Source organism: Cannabis sativa, chromosome 5 (assembly GCF_029168945.1).
Source record: "Cannabis sativa cultivar Pink pepper isolate KNU-18-1 chromosome 5, ASM2916894v1, whole genome shotgun sequence".
NCBI classification, from domain to species: domain Eukaryota; kingdom Viridiplantae; phylum Streptophyta; class Magnoliopsida; order Rosales; family Cannabaceae; genus Cannabis; species Cannabis sativa.
In genome coordinates this window covers 27,292,171-27,315,008 of record NC_083605.1, presented here as the reverse complement: position 1 = coordinate 27,315,008, position 22,838 = coordinate 27,292,171, and positions in this window count along the sequence as shown.

Genomic DNA, 22,838 nt, shown 5'->3' with positions numbered 1-22,838 from the left:
ATTTAAGTTTCGATTTTTGTGTAGTTTTGTATTTATATATTTACTATTCCTAATTCAATTCTAATTATCATAATTAATTTATTTAATATTTTTTTATTTTAATTAATGATATTAGTGTAATTTGAATTTGAAATTAGTAAATATCTATCTTTTTTGCTTAATTATCTATCTTATTTTTAAATTTGATTATATCTTATCTTATTTTTAAATTTAAGGTCAGATATTAAATTTTTTAAATAATTTGACCTTATTTAAATTTAAAATAAGATAACTATAATCATGTAATTTTAAATAGATGTAAGATATTTTGCTAACTTTTAAATTTTGTTATTTTATTTATTTAAATTAAGTTTAAAATCTGAAAAAGATATTTAATTTATCTTTTTGAATTTTTATTTATAAAATAACATTTAATTTTAAAAGTAGTTAGCAAATTTTGAAATGATATTTAGGTTAGTTGAAACATAATTTTTCAAAATTGTAGGTTTAATTTTTAATAATTTTGAAATTTAAATTAATAATATTTTTTTTATTTTTGAAAATATTTTTTTTTAATTTTTCGAAAATTAAATTTATTTTTTAATTATTTATTTAATTGTTTTATTTTCGAAATTTATTTATTTAAAATTAAATAAATCCTACTTCCAACTATCCAGCTAACCTTGTTGGAGGAGTATGTGGTTTTAGCTTGTGTGGAACTTTTTCGAAACCTATTATTACTTGATTGCAAATAGCCATGGTTACTTTTTGCGAGATCTAATGATCTGATGGCTCCCTTGGTCAAGTTAATAATTTGTAACAGGTAAATTTTACAATCTTCTTTCATGTGTGTATGACCTAGCAACATGATAGGATCCATCCAAGTGTGTACCTGTGTGAGCCTATGTGTTTATTTTATTATATATAGATGCATATAGGTTGTTGCTAAATAAAATGTCACACCATGATAGATTTTATTTAGGTCCATTTAGTTTTTGGACATATTCAATTAATAACAGTTATTTATTTTAAGGTTAAATTCCTCTCTTTTGGGCCTTGTGTGAGAGTTGGGAGCCATAGAAGTGGGTACGACATACTGAACCCAGCACCCCCTCACATGAACTACCTCAATTGTAAAGGCTCATTTGCCTGATTTAAATAACTGTACTAGGTTAATTATATTAGTTTGACCTAATAAAATTGAATTAGCAACATAATTAACTTTTAAAATATATGAAATTTATTTTCATTTTAATATTTTAAAGTTAATTTTAGAAAAACTATTTGTATTTTTCTTGTATTTAATTAAATAAAGAATTTTAACTAACTAGATTCTTTCTGGAGCTTATTTAATTAAATATTCCTATTTAAGTTATGAATTAGTTATTTTAACTGATTTTTCATATCTAACTTAAATTTGAATATTTTATTTAAATTTTAAATTAAGTTGAGGAATCCTATGCATTAGTTATTAATAAATCTTAAGATATTTTTTTTAAGTTAATATCTTTTCGAATATTAACTTAAAATAGAAAATTTTAGATATTTTTTAAGTTAATATCTTTTCGAATATTAACTTAAAATGGAATATTTTCAAATTAAGTGGTTACAACTTAATTTTTGATATTTAATTAAATCTAAATTTGAAATTATTTAAGTTTTAGATTTTTTCTATACAACTTAAATTAGATATTTTTGAAATTTTTGTTGAAAAGATTCTTAGTCAAATAAGATATTTTCTAGATAGTTATTTCTAGACTACTTATTATTTCTAATATTCAAATAGGAAAATATTATACATTGTGAAATTAATTATTTAAATAATTAATTTTGGTACAATTTTATTTAAGTATATTTTTTCCTAGTATTAAACTAGAAATTAATAATTAAGCCTTCTCTACACTTAATTATTCATTTCTTGAATTTAATACATTTAATTAAATTGAAAAATTTAAATATCTAAGTTGATTCTTATCATGATACTTAAATATTTATTTTTCATGACACTTATTAAATAGAAAATTATTTTTAGGTTGAAATTTAATTTTTCAACGTAAATTTAAATAATTTTCAAAATATTTTTTTTTTATTTTATTAATCAATTTCGAAAATTGCATTTTATTTATGCAATATTTTTGTTTTTTTTTTGTTTGAAAAATAGATTGAGTTGTAAATTAATTATTTATTTTAATTAATTCTTGGGCCAACTTCCTTCAATAATTTTTTCATCAATTGATTAATTTAAAATAAATGAAGTAAAATATATTATTAGAAAATGAATTAATTAGTCAAAACAAAATCTAGATAGGTGATATTTTTTGCTTGAACTTTTTCTTTTCTAAGTTTTATTACTTTCGAAATTTGTATAGTTTTTATACTTTATTTTTCGAAAACAATAAATATATTCTTATGGAAATTTTTAAGTTGCTAATTAATTTAAATTAATACAACTTAAATTAATTTCCTTAATATTTATATTTAAGATTACTACTAAGATGGAAATAATTAATTTTATTTCAAATCACCATCTAAGTATAATTTTATAAATATTATATTAAATTCTTATTTCTTGATTTTTTTTAAATATAAATTTAATGAGTATATTTATTAGAATAATAAACAAAATACATTTTAAAGAATGAGCTTTATTATTATTAAGATATTTGATCTCCATTGTTGGTTTTACATCGCGTTTGTTTTAGTGAGTAATCCTCCCTAATGGAGGAACGTTCATTAGCAATTTCGCACCGTTTAATTTCGAAAGATAAGTAGTTTGTAAGTGTTTTATATGGTATAGATCACCCTAATGGTGGCGACCATATTTGACTTGCAAATTGCGAAACAATGGTAGTAGCTCATAAGATAGAATAGCCTTGACTCTCGCCTAAACGGGACAACGCTGGATTCCAATCTTGATCGAATAAAAGGTTGCTAGAATGTTCAACATTTTAGATGAGCTGACAACTCTATTCAGTAGATGGTAGCTTTGACTCTCGCCTAAACGAGACACTGATATCAGTTTATTGAAAAACCTTGGAAATTATTTATGATTGAATTTTTTTAAGTATTTTCTCATATCATTCCTACTTGCTATGTGCTTATAATTTCTGAATTGATTTTGTGTTAAACCATTATTGATTTCTATTTGTTGATTGCTATTATTTTGTAGTATCCTGTATTGTCATAATGAATCCCATGTTATCACTGTTGACTGGAAATAAGCTAAATGGATCTAACTTTCCTAAATGGAATGAGAACATTAATATTGCTCTCATAGGAGAAAGTGCCTTGTTTGTTTTAACTGAGCCGTCACCTGAAGTGCCTAGGGACAATGCATCCAAAGCTGTGAAAGAAAAGTATGAGTGTTGGCAGAAAGCAAATGACAAAGCTCTATACTTTATGCTTTCCAGCATGGTTAACACCCTCAAAACTCGGTTTTCTAAAACCGAGAAGGTCACGAAGTTATGACGAAGTTAAATGAGCTATTCGGTAAGGCATCACTTCAGTCACGCTTTGACGCGACTAAGAAGTACATTAATGCACGGATGGAACCTCATCAAAACGTGCGTGACCATGTTCTCCTCATGGCAAGTTATTTCCAAGAAGCCCAGGATCATGGTGCTGAAATGGATAGTGCTACTAAAGTAAGTCTTATCTTGAATAGTCTAACTCCAGCATTTCTACCATACACATCAAATTATGTCATGAATAAGAAGGAAATTGACTTTCGTGAATTAGTCAATGACCTTCAAACTTATGAAAATTTGATTGGAGGACCCAAGAAGAAAGGGAGTAAACCTCATAATCCTGCGAATGGTAATGGGATGAACAAACCTGAAGCAAATGTTGCCTCTGCTTCGAAACCCAAATCGAAGAAGAAGTGGAAGAACACCAAGAAGCGAACAAAAGCCATGAAGCATAAAAAGGCTGCTCCTTCTGGTGATGCTACACTTAAGGGAAAGTGTTTCTACTGCAATGAGAAAGGTCATTGGAAACCCCAATGTCCTAAACTTCTTGCAAAGAAACAAGGTATTTCTATTTATAAACTTTAAGAGTTTTAGTGAATTATTATCCAATTGGATTTATGATTCTGGACTAACTTTGTTTATTTGTTTTCTTCTTCTTATAGGCCAAGCTACTTGAACTCAGATGAGTTTGATCGGAAAGTTGGACCAAGGGTGAAATCGTCCAGATGAAGATGAAGCTCTTCAATTTATTTTTGAATTAATTGTTTTAGTTTAAAGACAATTTAGATTTCAAATTTTAGTTAGGGATATTTATCCCTATTTTTCTCATATTGTTGCAATACATTTTTTTTATTATTATTATTAATAAAGTTTTTTTTTTCCGAAATTCAACCATTTGCAATTTATGAGAATGAGCTTCATTTATTTATCTTCATCAATTATTACCACATTATATTTATATGTTTGTATGTGTAAGTGTTTTTATTATTGATGCAAATTCTATAATATTTACAACTCTTCATAGAGTTATATTAAATAAACACAAGAAACTATTTCTATGTTTATTAATAATTGTTAATTCTACTACAATTATTAAGAATTTGTTAAGTAAAAGGATCTTTTGATCTGATAGTGGTGGAGAAAAGTTAAGAAAACTATGCAGTTCAACGATCTTCTATATCTAATGAACTCTGGATAGTATTCAACTCCACATAAACTCTATCACACTTAGAGAATAATGATCTTTACAACCTTTAGGGGTGGATCATAATCTCTATATACTTAGGGGTGGAGTTTATCCACAATACCCTACATGTATATACTTAGGGGTGGAGTCTATTCCACAATTCCCTATGTAACACATATATTCTTTAAACATGGAAGTAATATAATGAGTTAACTATTGTCAATATAAATGCTTGATCTTGATTGTATGTTCCATTTCGTTTTACTATTGTAAGTAAAAAGTTTGATACCTATAAAAGTTCTTTGATAAAGTTTCACACTACCTTGATTGAGTGGGAGAATTTTAAAGTTCTATACCCATCTTCATCAGGTTGATACTTGTGATAGGTACTTAAGAACACTACTGAAAAGAAAATCTAACCATACACATGGATAGGTATAACTTATCAGAATTATGAGAATAAGATAGAAAACTCTAGTTCAGTCTATTCGAATGACTTGAACCTAGAATTCTTAATCCTCATAAAATTTTATGGTATCTTAATTTTGTTTACTTTATGTCTGGCATGTATTTTTCACTTCAAATACTAGTCTGCTATGTTGATGACTTAGTCTTAACTTAAAGTTTCAAACTAATACAAAAGTTACAACTAGATAACTCTCCAAACAATGAGAGGTTAAAAGTATTATTTAACCAGACATCTGGTATTGAGTGGGAGCTATTTGAGATGTAATCAAATAGGGGACATTAGAAGATATTCAAAAAAGATTTATGAAAGTGATCTATATGTTAGATATTTAGGAACTGTGTATCAGTTGTCCTTGTATCTCACCAACTCATTTCGAGATTCTTGAGATGGTGCTTACTTTGGGGGTGGAGGAGTTATTCTATAATATTTCAAGGTCTACCAGAGAAGAATTATAACTTTGTAAATTCGAAAATACAAGAAAGTTATATTGCTGAAGAAAAGTCTACACTGTATTATCTCAATTACATATTTTAAAATATGAGAGATATGTCTTCTGTTAATTCAGATGTACTTTTTAAACAGTAAGGATTTCAGTATCCCTTTATGAGTAAAGCATATAGTAAAGGATGTTTCATAAGTGTATTTATGAACTAGTTTCCAGAAGTTTGGGTGGATTCAAATATACTACACTTGACCTGAAGATCGAGACATCAGATTGACCTATTTGCATACTTTTTTTTATATTAGTGCAAGTGGGAGTTTGTTGGGTTTTATGCCCTAAATAAAACTCTTTACAATCTGAATAGTTATCAATATAAGAGATTTGAAGTGATTAATGTTTGCATGAATTTTACATGCTAATGGTTTAATATGTTTATTACTTTTATACACAAAATCAGTTAAATCCAGATCATATGTTTATTCACAATTACAGTATCGTCAACACAGTGGAATGTGATTGTGATCATATGAATCAAAAGACTTGGTCCCTGTTTCATCAGTGTTTTGGATTTACACTAATGTGATAATCAGCGATGATGTGTACTTACACTTGGAGTAAGTGTAATGTTCTTTCCAGGACATTAGTAAAGTATACTAGTTTCGAATGTATGGAGTATACATTGGACTGGACCGATATTGCAACTAAGTTAACATATTACAAACTTACCGTTATATATATCTTTCCAAGTCAATATCAGTAGTTGATCTTAAGCTTAAAAGAATCTAAATCCTGATATGCTTAGGCTCAACTCAGGAGTACTATTCATGTTCTTTGATTTATTAGTTAAGCCTACTTTTAGGTCAGGGTGATACGTATATTTTGGGAACATGATAGTATGATTGAGTGGGAGTGCTAAACATAAATATGGAATCTATAGCTTCTACTAGTGTATAGAAGTCAAGTGATGATTCCCTTCGAGCTTAGCAAATAGAAGTAAATGGATGAGCTCTTGTTTAACTGACTAATCATTAGATCACTAAACACCATTTACAGGTAGCTAAGTGTTTTAAGGGGCAAAATACATTGAGGGGTGAGAACGGTAAAGAAATCCCATCTTGATGTAGATCATCTATATAGAGGATCTTTAAATCACAGTAAGATTATAACAATGGTTAAATGAGATAGCATATTGATATCGTGGAACATATAATATGCTCTATATAAGTCTGAGAGTGCAATTCTAAGTTCTAAGAGTGGATTCAACGAAGAATTAATAAGTAGGAATTTACTTGGTAAATTTGGTTCACTTATTGGAAGCTCAGCATATAGATCCATGGTCCCCATTCTAGTTGAGAACATTCTGCTTGTAAGACTCATTACTTGATTCGTGATTGATCAATTATAATTCTAAAGTTAGACTATGTCTAATTTTATGAATTTTCACTAAGCAGGGGTGAAATTCTAAAGAAAAGAGATTCTAGGTTTATTTATTTATTAATGGACTTTATATGTCTAGTTAATAATTAAATTAAATGACAATATTATTTAATAATCTATTTTAGTTATTAAATAATTAGTTTTGGCATTTAAATGGTTAGAATTGGAAAATTGGCGTTTTTGAGAAAATAGAAATAAAATTTGTTAAAACTGCAATATCAAGTGGGGCCCATTAACACACCATGGCCGGCCACTTTTTGTGGATTTTGAAATTGATATTTTCATTATCTTAATGCCAAATAATTCTTAACCTAAACCTAGTAGTTGCCTATAAATAGAAAGTGATGGCTCAGTCAAAATCATAACTTTGAATAACATCTTCTGACAGAAATTTTTCTCTTCAGAAAAACTGAGCCTTCCCTATTTTCTTCTATAGGCCAAAACCCTTTCTCTCTTTTCTCTTCATAAATTTCGTGACCCTAATGAAAGAGTGAGTGCCCACACACAGCAAGTAGTAACTCAATCATAGATTGGAAGACTGTGAAGGATCAAACTCAAAGAAGAAGGACATTCGGGCTCAGATCTTGATTATACTCTGCTACAGAAAGGATACAATGGTTAGAGATTTGAGTGGAAGGAGACATTAATTCCGCTGCATCAATGTAAGGTTTTCTTAATTTTATATGTGTTTATTTTATCGTTTTAGAAAGTTCATATTTAGGGTGTTAAACAACATACTTGTGAGTAGATCTAAGATCCTCGTAAAATAAATTTCCAACATTATAATGGTTCAGTCAGATCACGATGCCTTAGTCCACTATAGCAAGAGTTTCGTAGGTCTTATTTCACGGTGGATCACTCCTTTATATACAAAGCAAGTGTCCAATTAGTTATACAAAGATTGCATTCATTTTCAATCCGTTTACACATTGAATTACAATAACTAAACTAAATAACGTAAACATCAATAAATGAATAGCAGTTTTTATTCACTAAATACAACAACGTATGCGTCTTCTAACATGCGAGTTGACTATTCATATTCTAATGTTAAGCTCGCGGGCCTAACACTTAATTAAGTTTAGGATGTCTGCGTTCTTATATAGTCGCCTCTTTGGACATCGTATGACGAACTAATAGAACCTAGACACGCGAATCTATATCGGTTTATCAAGGCTGTTGGGTCATCGGGACCAACTCGCATTATAGAGAGTCGATCTCTATGATTATGCAGGAATATAGAGAGGATACTCGCACATATCCTGATACCTGCGAGTTAGATCCATTCTCTCATCCCGCATAGTACGAGTTATAGTTATGCGATTCAGACTTTGGTCATACTCGCAGTATCTCGCTGACTCTATGTTGGCCGAGGTCTAAACTTCGAGGAGTCTCTCATGGACGTCTCAGCTTTCATTAGAAATCTGAGTACACGTGTCCTTTAAACAGGAGTCTGGTCTCGAGTTTCTAGGTGAGAGAAATCTCACTATAACACACATTTTGTTTTATATTAGTGCAAGTGGGAGTTTGTCGGGTTTTGTGCCCTAAATAAAACTCATTTCAATATAATCAGATTTACTTATTAATAAAGATCAGAAATAAGATTTAATGTTGCATGGTTCACATGATTTATTTCATGATTATATGTACAAAATGTATGAATTCTATTTAAGTCCAGAACATATCAATTTGTTAATGATTATAGTGTTGTCAGCACAGTGGAATATAATCTTAATTATATGTTCGAAAGTTTATTCCCTGATTTGTCAGAACACTGGATTTAGACTGACATGATAATCAGCGATAGGTATTCTTACACCTTGGATAAGTGTTATATCCTTTCCAGGGCATTGGCAAAGTTTACCAACATCCGATGTATGGAGTATACATCAGAAGGGGCCGATATTGAACTTTGATTAGATATATTAAATTTACCGTAATATCTATTCAATTCAATATCAACTGTTGATCCTAGATCAAATGATCTTAATCCTGATATGTTTAGGTTCGATCTGAAGAATATTATACATGTTCTTTGATTTGTTAGTTAAGCCTACTTTTGGGTCAGGGTGATACGTACATTTTGGGAACATGATAGTGCAATTGAGTGGGAGCGCTAACATAAATATGGAATCTATAGCTTCTATCTGACAAATAGAAAGTAAAGGATGATTTCCTTCGAGCTTGACCAAACGAAAAATAAATGGTGGAGTATTCATTTCACTTAGCTGAAATATCATTTATACGGGGTTAAGTGTTTTAATAATAAAATACATTGTGGGTTGTTACGGTAATCTAGTCCCTTTACAGTGTAGATCATCTATATAGAGGATCATTGATCAAATTAGGATTATAACAATGGATAACTAATGACGTACCTATAGCGTGGAACATATAGAGCGTTCTATATACTGAGAGTGCAATTCAAAGTTCTATGCGTGGATTCAACAAAGAATTAATAATTCAATGAATTTAAGATATAAATTCTTGATTTGCTTATTGGAAGCTCGGATATATAGACCCACGGTACCCATACTAGTTAAGACCATACTGCTTGTAAGACACAGTTAATTGATTTCGATTAATCAATTATAATTCTAAAGTTAGACTATGTTTACTTTATGGATTTTAACTAAGCAAGGGCGAAATTGTAAAGAAAAGAGATTCTAGGTTTATTTATTAATTAAGAGACTTTATATGTCTAATTAATAAATATATTAAATGACAATATTATTTAATAATTAATTTTTAGTTATTTAATAATTTGAATTGGCATTTATATGGTTAAATTGGAAAATTGGCGTTTTTGAGAAAATGGGATGGAAAAATGACAAAATGGCAAAATTGCAAAGTGGGCCCAATCCACAATCCATGGCCGGCCACACGTAGTGTATTTTACCATTTATTTTTTCATTATTTTAATGCCAAATAATTCTAACCTAAACCTAGGTGGTTACCAATAAATAGATAGTGATGGCTCTTATTCACACTAAACTTTTGTTAACTTTGTCAGATGAAATTGAGCCTCCTATTCTCTATAGCCGAAACCACTTCCTTGTTCTTCGAAAACCTTGAGTGAATGAGTGAGTGCCCACACACATCAAGTGGTATCTCAATCATAGTGTGTAAGACTGTAGGAGATTCCAAACAAAAAGAAAGAGAATCAGCATCAAAGGAAGGAGAGAAAGAGATTCAGGTTTAGATCTTGGTGATGCTCTGCTACAGAAAGGAATCAAGGGCTAGAGAGAGATCTGAACGGAAGGAGTCATTATATTCCGCTGCACCCAATGTAAGGTTTACTAAACTTTATATGTGTTTATTTTCATTATTTTAGAATTCATATTAGGATGTTAATGAAACATACTTGTTAGTAAATCTAGATCCTGGTAAAATATATCCAACAAGCTCGTGTCTTAGCCTGGCACCCATATGTCACATAATTGTATCACCTAATCAGGTGAGCCTGTGCCAAAAACCTGCATTCATGATCATATAATTGCATCTCCTAATCAGGTGAGCCCGTGCCACAATCAGGCACCAATATATCGCATTGTCTAATTAGACGAGCCCGTACCTAGGCCCGGTACTTATCATATATCACTGACGCCCGTACTTACACCCAGTACGTTGCCAGGAAAATCGCATCACATAATCAGGTGAGCCCGTACCTACACTCGGTACTCGTCATATATCACTGACGCCCGTACTTACGCCCAGTTTGTTGCTAGGAAAATCGCATCATCTAATCAAGTGAGCTCGTACCTACACTCGGTACTCATCATATACCACTGACGCCAGTACTTACGCCCAGCACATCACCAAGAAAAATTGCATACCTAATCAGGTGAGCTCGTACCTAGGCTCGGTACTCATCATATATCACTGACGCCCGTACTTACGCCAGTACGTCGCCAAGAAAATTGCTTCACCTAATCAGGTGAGCCCATATATCACATGCATAATATTATCACATATAATCAGATTTACTTATTAATAAATATCAGAAATAACATTTTATGTTGCATGGTTCACATGATTTATTTCATGATTATATATATAATGTATGAATTCTATTTAAGTCCAGAACATATGAATTTGTTAATGATTATAGTGTTGTCAGCACAGTGGAATATAATCTTAATTATATGTTCGAAAGTTTATTCCATGATTTGTCAGTTCACTGGATTTAGACTGGCATGATATAATCAGTGATAGGTATTCTTACACCTTGGATAAGTGTTATGTCCTTTCCAGGGTATTGGCAAAGATTACTAGTATCAGATGTATAGAGTATACATCGGAAGGGAGCGATGTTGAACTTTGATTAGATTTGTTAAAATTTACCGTAATATCTATTCAATTCAATATCACCTGTTGATCCTAGATCAAATGATCTTAATCCTGATATGATTAGGTTCGATCTCAAGAGTATTATACATGTTCTTTGATTTGTTAGTTAAGCCTACTTTTGGGTCAGGGTGATACGTACATTTTGGGAACATGATAGTATAATTGAGTGGGAGCATTAACATAAATATGGAGTCTATAACTTCTATAGGAATTTAGAAGTGAAACGATGATATCCTTCGAGCTTCGCTAAACAGAGATAAATGGTTGAGATCTCATTTCACTTCGCTGAAGTATCATTTATACGGAGCTAAGTGTTTTAAGGATAAAATACATTGAAGGTGTAACGCTAATTTAGTTCCTATTCAATGTAGATCATCTATTAGAGGGTCATTGATCAAATTAGGATTATAACAATGGATAATTAATAGCGTATCTAAATGTGGATTCAATAACGAATTAATAAGTTAGCTAGGGAATTCACTTGGTAAATTCGGTTCGACTTATTGGAAGCTCGGTTATATAGGCCCATGGTCCCCATACTAGTTGAGACCATACTACTTGTAAGAATCAGTTAATTGATTTTAATTAATCAATTATAATTCTAAAGTTAGACTATGTCTAGTTTATGAATTTTCACTAAGCAAGGGCAAAATTGTAAAGAAAAGAGATTCTAGGTTTATTTATTAATTAAGAGACTTTATATGTCTAATTTATAAATATATTAAATGACAATATTATTTAATAATTAACGTTATTAAATAATGGGAATTGGCATTTAAATTGTTAAAATTGGAAAATTAGCATTTTTGAGAAGATGGGATTCAGAAATGACAAAATGGCAAAATTGCAAAGAGAGGCCCATTATCCACTAATATGGTCGGCCACTTTGTATAGGGTTTACCATTTATATTTTTCATTATTTTAATGCAATACAATTCTAACCTAAACCTAGATTGCATTCTATAAATAGAAAGTGTTTGCTTGAGGAAACTATGACTTGCATCTTATTTTCTCTCAGAGAAAAACCTGAGCCATAGCCGCCCACCTCTTCTTATCTTTTCTTCTCTTCAATTTTGAAATACCCTAGTGATAGAGTAGTGCCCACACACATCAAGTGGTATCTCAATCATAGTGTGGCAGATTGTGTAGAATCCAACCATCAAAGAAGGAGAGAAAGAGATCCAGGTTCAGATCTTGGTGATGCTCTGCTACAGAAAGGAATCCAGGGCTAGAGATCTGAACGGAAGGAGTCATTATATTCCGCTGTATCCAATGTAAGGTTTCCTAAACTTTATATGTGTTTATTTCATTGTTTTAGAATTCATATTAGGATGTTAATGAAACATACATGGTAGTAAATCTATGTAACGTCCCCGCTTCAAGCCTCTATTGGGTCCTTACACCCACGGAATGAATGACTCTTATACACGAGTACGCCACTCTTGCTGCTTCCTGGACTGATGACTGACCCTACAGACCAACACGAGTGTTTCCAGCATGCTTTGTCCTCACTCGCACGCTTCCTGGGAAAACTTCCCAGGAGGTCACCCATCCTTAAATTGCCCCAAGTCAAGCACGCTTAACTGTGGAGTTCTTTCGAGATGGGCTACCGAAAAACAAGATGCACCTTGGTGATATAGGTAGTACCAATCAATCCATTTAAACTCTCTTCAACTGTGCAGTCCCATACCTACACAGTCTCAGAATCATCCCACTTGACCTTCCCCAAGCGATGTGGGATTGCACAACTTACCCGGTATTTCTCCTTACGGATCACGGGACTACTGACTGTCACAATCACCCCCCCTTACGGGGTCCGACGTCCTCGTCGACCACACTTCCGGCTGGGTCAAGGCTCTGATACCATTTGTAACGTCCCCGCTTCAAACCTCCATTGGGTCCTTACACCCGCGGAATGAATCGCTCTTATACACGAGTACGTCACTTTGGCTGCTTCATGGACTGATGACTGACCCTACAGACCAACACGAGTGTTTCCAACGTGCTTTGTCCTCACTCGTACGCTTCCTGGGAAAACTTCCCAGGAGGTCACCCATCCTTAAATTGCTCCAAGTCAAGCACGCTTAACTCTGGAGTTCTTTCGAGATGGGCTACCAAAAAACAAGATGCACCTTGTTGATATAGGTAGTACCAATCAATCCATTCAAACTCTCTTCAACTGTGCAGTCCCATACCTACACAGTCTCAGAATCATCCCACTTGACCTTCCCCAGGTGATGTGGGATTGCACAACTTACCCGGTATTTCTCCTTACGGATCACGAGACTACTGACTGTCACAATCTAGATCCTGGTAAAATATTTCCAACAACTGGTATGAGAGCCATGGTAATGATTTACTTTCATGAAATATGAATTAAAACGATGATATATGTTGATTTGGATGGTTTCATGTTGATCTGTGTGTTATATGATGATTGATTGATGTGAAATTTTATGAAAAATAATTAAATTTTCGTTTCTGGAATTATTTTAATTGGATAGTTTGGAAAAAATTAAGCAAATTACTTTTTTCCAGAACTCAATTTCGATTTTATTTGAATTGGTTATGATTTTTTGAAGATTTGAAAAAATCGGGGGTGGTGACACACACTTGTGCGCGCGGCTGGCTGCTGGCAGCACCCTTTGTGCGCCCAAGCAGCCCCTTCCGCCCAAGGATGTGCACCTGGATTGTGTGCTTTGCATACCGTCCGTACAGCTCAAAGTTTTTTCGTTTTTCTTCGATTTTTCATGCTATTTCATGGAATTAACTTCCGATTTTTTGTGTAGTTTTGTATTTTAATTTTTACTTTTCATATTTCAAATCTAATTATCAGAAATAAATTAATTTGATTTTTGAAAACTAATTTTAGATATTAGTGTAATTTAAATTTGAAAATTGGTAAAAATCTTTTTTTGCTTACTTCTTTTCTTATTTTTTAAAATTTGATTATTTTATCTTATTTTTAAATCTAAGGTCAGATATTAAATTCCTTTTATAAAATATTCTATTTTAAGTAGTTTGACCTTATTTAGATTTAAAATAAGATTACTATAATCATGGTATTTTAACCAATATCGGTCCCTTCCGATGCATACTCCATCCATCCAACCTGAGCTTTACTTTAACCAATGCTCTGGAAAGAACATAGCACTTCTCCAAATGCAAGTAAACTCTGTTGTAGATTATCATATCAGTAAAACCCTATGTCTGATAAATCTAGGAAACTTTATTCACATAGTCATGTTTACTTTCCAATGTGTTGACGGCACAATAAACAGGATCAAGTATGTGAAAAGGGTTTCAGATGAATTTATACATTATGTACATATAATCATGAAATAAATCATGTGAACCATGCAACATTAAATGTTATTTCTGATCTATATTAATAAGTAAATCTGATTATATTGAAATGAGTTTTATTTAGGGCATAAAACCCAACAAACTCCCACTTGCACTAATATAAAACAAAAAGTGCATTTCAAATAATCTCAACACCTTGATATACAAATCAAGTGTAGTAGTAGTAAACTCCTCGTAATAGGATCTGAAAGGTTGAATTAAACACAACCTTTTCTCCACCATTACTCTTCCTTCAATCACAAAATCATTGATAATGTGAAATTCCTCTCTATATGTCTACTCTCTTGGGATACTGGATTCTATACCTTTGGCAACTACTTTTGGTTAATCAGGAAATTAACACTAGTAGTTTAAGGTAATTTGGAATGGTGCCAAAGATGTATAGAACTTTCCTTAGACTGAATAAGTACCTTTCCTGCAGCTTTAACATTCAGTCTCTCTCTGGTAGACCTAGAGACTTCAGATAGGTTTTTACACTTCTCCAAAATAACTATTCCACCCCCAGAGTAACCACCATCTTATCAGAAAGATTTTCTAGCACAAAGGCAAATTTCGAAATCTGATATGGTGTAGTCTAAGAGTTTTAAACACACCCTTATAGACTAACATATAGTTCATCTTCTTAATCTTAAGATTTACTTGATTGTCTTCCAATGTTCTTCTCCTGGATTAATCTGATCCATACTCATTACTCCCACTCAACAGCAGGTGTCTGGTCTAAGGCATACAAAAGCATATCTAAGACCTCTCACTGTTGATATAAGAAATTCTTTCATGGCTTTATCTTTTCTGGAATAGTTAAGACTTTTCCTTAGATAAATAAAATCTATACCTAAGAAGTTGTGAAGCTTCTATAGATTGCCATTAGAAAGAAAATGCTTCAGCATCTTACTAAAGTAAGTTGCTTGCATTAGAGTAAGTAATTACCAGGTATACCACAAGCCATAGGTTTAGATAAACTCAAACCTATAATACTAGGAGCAGGAAGTTTTGTTAAGTCCATTGAATAGACTTATAAACTTAAATTTCCTTTTATGTCGTAATAGAAAACTTTAGGTTATTCCATGTGAATGGATTAAACCATAGTTCTATTGGCTTTTTCTTAGTTTCTTATCTTGACAATCCATTACTTGTTTAAACTCACAATGGATTTTAATCACTAGTGTCTCCCAAGTCATAAGAAGGTGAGTTCCTAGAAACTCTCCCACTACGACAAGGTACCGTGAATTATGTCGAAGAAAACTAAATGGTATTGATCTCTTCGGTTGTGACAAGACAACAGAGGCAGTGGGATCATCATATGCTATATAAGATGATAGAACACTTTTGGAATCAAGAAAAATATCTCCTTTATTTACTACTTGTTTTCAGACTTAGTCATTATCTTAGAAAAGTAGTATTTGTTTGAACAAACACTTTCTTATCTATTGACAATGGGATGGTCCACCCCTAATCACTTACAATAGCTAACAAACCATGGTTAACAGTTCTAGCTTTTCTTAAGATTTTGATTAGGTCATCCATGAATCTAGTAATGATTTACATTAAGTATACAACCATTACATCATTCTGAAATTGTATTACCATAGAAGGAATTAGGCAACGACTAGTAACTAATCATCAACATGCAACTCGAAATTTCTAGGGAGGTAAGTTTGGATATAATTCAAAAATCAAATTAATGATCTTTGAACTGCATATCTACTAACTATTTCCTCCACCCCTATCAGTTCGCAAGATCTTTAACCACTTACCTTAATGGTTTTAACCATTGCTAGAAATTAATGAAATTTTTCAAACATTTCAAATTTCTTGCTAAAAGGTATAATCTAGAGTTATCGTTTTAAGAATACAACGAAAAACTCATATCCACCCCTGAATCTACATCCATCTACGAATGAGATGAACTATTTTCAGTGGATATAGGCATATTAACTCTTTGCAGAGATTGATCTTGTTAAATCCACTATGAACAAGATACAAATGCCATAGATTAATGAAAAATGTGTTAGAGTCTTTTGATGATTTAGGTTTAGTTACATCAAAGAATTCTTAGAATAGTGCAAGTGGATCCCGGTCACAGAATACCTAACTCATATTCCATACTGTTTGAATCCATTAATAGAAGATGGATATTAAACACTTGAGAAAGTGTAACTGTATTGTATTCTGGAATTAGAAATATAAGAAAATTTCTGTTTGGATTCTAAAATTAAAGTCAAAGACTTAAATTCAACCAAATATAATGAGTAATTCTTTCTTGGACCACCACTACTATTTAAACTCTAAGTCAGATTTGCCCATACAAGTAGGAGATTTCTAAGATTGAGGATTTATATGAATTGGGAATAGAATTTCGAGATTATAAATATATGCGTCATTTAATTTCTTAAGAGAAAATATAGAATGACATGAAATGATTTATAGACCATTCATCCAATGATATGTTTTGAAGCTAATTCGAAATGAATAAGCTAAGAGGAATTAGGATAATATCGTTTAAAATAAGAATCCAACGATGCTTCGATTAGCGAAAGTCAAAGTAATCTTATTTATACAATCTTCTTGTTTCATATCGTAAAAATACTAGTCTAAGGTGTCATCAATTGATGAACAGCTAGATGTTGCATATACAATATTTATCTTTCGAGATCTAACACTATTATGTATGTCTAATGGTGAAAATCCACTAGGGATTTATCTCATTAGATAAACAAGCCAAGTTAGACCAACAATGAAGATTCGAAATTAAACTACAACTTAATAACAGAAAATAACATGGTTCAATATAAATTCATACACAATTCAGAAATTATAAACATATAGCAAGTAGGAATGACAAGTGAAAATACTAAAACTTACAATCCTAAATAATTTCCAAGGTTTTTCAACAAACTGATATCACTGTCCCGTTTAGGCGAGAGTCAAAGCTACCATCCATTGAATAGAGTTGTCAGCTCATCTCAAATGTTAAACATTCTAGCAACCTTTTATTCGATCAAGATTGGAATTCAGCGTTGTCCCGTTTAGGCGAGAGTCAAGGCAATTCTATCTTATGAGCTTCCACCATTGTTTCGCAATTTGCAAGTCAAGTATGGTCGCCACCATTAGGGTGATCCATACCATACAAAACACTTACAAACTACTTATCATTCGAGATTAAACGGTGCGAAATTGCTAATGAACGTTCCTCCATTAGGGAGGATTACTCACTAAAACAAACGCGGTGTAAAACCCACAATGGAGATCGAATGTCTTTTGATTAAAAGCTCATTATTTAAAAAGAGTTGTATTTTCTTTGATTCTCTTTATTTATTCTATTTATTTTAAATATATATTTATTTAATTAAAATATCCAATTTAGAATGAAAAATTCTAAATATAAATTTTAATTTAATATTTATAAATTTTACTTAGATGGATATGAAAATAACATGAATTATTTCCATCTTAGTAATAATTTCCAATAAATATTTAGAAAAATATTCAATTTAAGTTGTTACAAAATTAATTTAAATTAATTTACAACTCAAATTTTATTTTCTATAAATATATATTGCATTTCGAAAAATATTAAAGTATTTAAGAATACAATTTTCGAAAAATGCATTGTTAAAATAAAAAATAAATCTTGGAAAAATTATTCTAATTTAATGTTGGCCCAAAATTAATTAATAAAATTAATTTACAAAAAAAATATAATTTTCCTATTTAATTAAATATATATAAGAAAAATTTCAAATATTTAAGTATGATGATGAAAATTAACTTAAATATTAATTTTCTATTTAATTAAATACACTAGAAAAATACTTCAAGCAAAAATATCACCTATCTAGATTTTCCTTTGACTGATTAATTCAATTTCTAATAATATATTTTAATTCATTTATTTAAAAATTAATCAATTAATGAAAAAATCATTGATTTAAGTTGGTCCAAAATTAAAATAAATAATTTACAACTTTAATCTATTTTTCAAATAAAATTCGAAATTCCAGCATTTAAGAAATGCAATTTCGAAATTTGATTAATAAAATAAAGAAAAAAATATATTTTGAAAATTATTTAAATTTAGTTGAAAAAATAAATTTCAACTAAAAATAATTTTCTATTTAATTAAGTGTCATGAAAAAAAATATATTTAAGTATGATGATGAAAATCAACTTAGATATTTAATTTTCAAATTAATTAAATGTATTAAATTCAAGAAATAAATAATTAAGTGTAGAGAAGGCTTAATTATTAATCTCTAGTTTAATACTAGGAAAAATATACTTAAAATAAATTGTACCAAAATTAATTATTTAAATAATTAATTTCACAATGTATAATATTTTCCTATTTAATATTAGAAATAATAAGTAGTCTAGAAATAACTATCTAGAAAATATTTTATTGGACTAAGTATCTTTTCCACAAAATTTGAAAAAATATCTAATTTAAGTTGTATTAGAAAAAAATCTAGAACTTAAATATTTTCAAATTTAAATTTAATTAAATATCAAAAATTAAGTTGTAACCACTTAATTTAAAAAATATTCCATTTTAAGTTAATATTCGAAAAGATTTTAACTTAAAAAATATTTAAAATATTCCATTTTAAGTTAATATTCGAAAAGATATTAACTTAAAAAAATATCTAAAGAATCTTAATAACCAATGCCTAAAATTCCTCAACTTAATTTTGAAATTTTAAATCCAAAAAATATTCAGATTTAAGTTGGTTAGTTGTAGATAACTAAATATCAACTTAAATAGGAATATTTAATGAAAAATTTAAATTAAGCTTCAGAAAGAATCTAGATGGTTATAATTCTATATTTAATTAAATACAAGAAAATACATATAGTTTAGCTTAGAATAAAAAATTCTTTAAACTATAATTTTCTTAAATTAATTTCAAAATAAATGAAATTAATTATGTTGCTAATCAATTTTATTAGGTTAAACTAGTTTAATTAACCTAGTACAGTTATTCAAATCAGGCAAATGGGCCTTCACAATTGGGGTGGTTCATGTGAGGGGGTGCTGGGTTCAGTATGTCGTACCCACTACTATGGCTCCCAACTCTCACACAAGGCCCAAAAGAGAGGAATTTAACCTTAAAATGAACAACTGTTATTAATTGAATCGACCCAAAAACTAAATAGGCCTAAATAAAATCTATCAAGAACTATGATAATTTATTTTGCAACAATAACCTATATGCATCTATAATGAAATTAAACACATAGGCTCACACAGGCACACTTTGGATGGGTCCTATCATGTTGCTAGGTCATACACAGATGGAAGAAGATTGTAAATATACCTTTTACAAATTATTATCTTGATCAAGGGAGCCATCAGATCATTAGATCTGGCAAAAAGTAACCATGGCTATTTGCAATCAAGTAATAATAGGTTTTGAAAACTTACACACAAGCTAAAACACATACTCTTGCAACAAGGTTAGCTGTATAGTTGGATGTAGGATTTATTTAATTTTAAATTAAATAATTAATTTCGAAATAATTAATTAAATAAATAAAATATTTATTTTCGAAAATTTAAAATAAATTAAAAGAAATTTCGAAAAATTAAATTTAAAATTAAACCTACAATTTTAAAAAAAAAATAGGTTTCAACCAACCTAAATATCATTTCAAAATTTGTTAACTACTTTTAAAAATTAAATGTTATTTTATAAATAAAAATTAAATAAAAAATTAAAAAAAGATAAATAAAGGGATTTTTTCTATTTTAGGTTAATATTACTTTAAATAAACATTTATACTACTAAAAGTAAAAATAAACATTTATATTATTTATTAATTTCAAATATACTATTTTTAAAGTTTGTTATTTACAAAAATACGGTAGAGAAACTCCCCCAAATGCGCAAGGAGAAGTGTGACACACATGTGGCTATGTGGCGCGAGTGAGACTCACACGCGAGTGAGGGACAAAGCCTTCAGAGTTGCCTGACGCTCACAAACTGTAGCGTCAGAACGCAGCAGTGGTTGCCACGTGGCAAATTCGGATAAAGTGAATTTCAACTGTAGGGCTTCTTTTCTCAGCGCAAAACAACTAAATAACATCACAAAAACAACTAGAAAACAACTTAACCATAACATATAAATCAATTTAAGTTTATCATATTATGCAAACAAAAATAAATTTATAAGACAAAAACTTCAAAAAATACAATACTGAAATAACTTAATAACAACGAATAAACAACACGATAACAATTATATTTTAATATAAAAATTAATTGAGCATCAACGCTTACGTTAACTTAAAAAATAAAATAAAAAAAACATATATATATACATTTATTTCTTTTAGTTGGTCAATATAAAATAATATTTTATTGGTCAAACAAAAATATAATTTGATATTACTTTTAATATTGTTTGACAACCTAAAAGAAACGTAAGAACAACATAAAATTAATTTTAATAAAACAAAAATAATTACAAATCACTTATACAAACACAACTAAAAAAATATCAAAAATAAACTAAAATATACAGCAAAATAACTTAAAACTAACTACAAAACAACTGGACAACCTCTCAAAATATGTCTGAAAAACTAAATATATACTCATATTTATTTTCTCTTTTAGACAACTCAATTACAATTGAGAAACAACTAGACAACAACACTACTTTAATATGTAAATTAACTAAATATCAATTTCAATAAATCAAAAACAACGACAAATTACTTATACAACACCATGATACAACAAAAAAATATAAAAAAATACATTAAAATATACATCAAAATAATTGCACAACAACTGAAAATAACCTACAAAACAACTAAATAACTACTCAAAAATATATCTAAAAAACTAAATATATACTCATTTTGTTTATCTTTTTTGGACTACTCAAGTATAATTAAAAAACAACTAGACAACAACACTGTTTTAATATGTAAATTAGCTAAATATCAATATATTTTGTTGACAACCTAAAAGAAACGTAAGAACAACATAAAATTTATCTCAATAAAAAAAAATAACTACAAATCACTTATACCATGACAAATAAACACATACTCAATTTGATCTTTGTTGAACAACTAAATCTCTATGTACAAATAATGAATAATAACCTGAATTTAATATGGAATTTAAATAATTAAGCATCAACACGTTGTGTCAACTCAAAAAAAAACTAAAATAACACGCAAATAATTTAGAAAAAAAAATAATTTAAAATAACTATAATGGAGATTCTTTGTGTCTTAGATTAAGTGACAAGTAATTTTTCTATTTTTTTTTTCAAGTGGGGGTGGGAGCTGAAAGGTGAGTACTATTGAATTAGCTTAATAAATTTTTTAATGCGTGTGGATGCAAATAAATTTTATGTAATATTTCAAATACAATTAGTTGGACCCAAATCATTTTTAGCATATAAATTTATATTTTTAAAACTATAGATAAAAATAATAATATAAAAAAAATCAACTATAGAATACTAAAATAGGATAGGACCTCCACTTCTATATGATTTTTATGGTGCTTAGCCATTTGAGATTCAACCTTCTCACCAAAAAAAATATTTTCAGAAATAAGAAGGCTTCCTTCTTCAATTACAGTTAGCTTTGAAGGTTAAAAGAAATTTTTTACCCATAACAAGAACAATTTTGGAATTTTTTTTTAGCCTTTTTGAAAAAAAAAATATAAAAAAAGGGGAAGATGAACTAGAACTAGTTACAACTATAGGTTGTAAACAATGTATGTGAAATTGGTATATATTAACTATATAAAGTGATTTTTAAAAAAAAAAATAAAAAAGGAGAAGAAAAAGTTGATATGACGTGCTTGTAGAGAGTAATTATATTGAGAGAAAGAATGTACATAGAAAATAAACAAAAAAACAAAAAGTGGGGAGAGAGAGATAGACAAAAATTTTGATGTAAGTCCAAATCGTAAAAATGTAATTAATGAAAAGTTAAAAAGTAATGATGTAAATAATGAACTGTACAAAAGAAAAAAATACCGAACACAAATAAAAATGTAAAATACTTTACACTTTAGTCATGAGTTGTAAATTTTCCAATGAAGAACCAAGGAAAGAGAAACAGAAAATAAAAAAAAAAGAAAAAAAAAAAAAGGAGGAGTTATGGAAGTGGTGGAG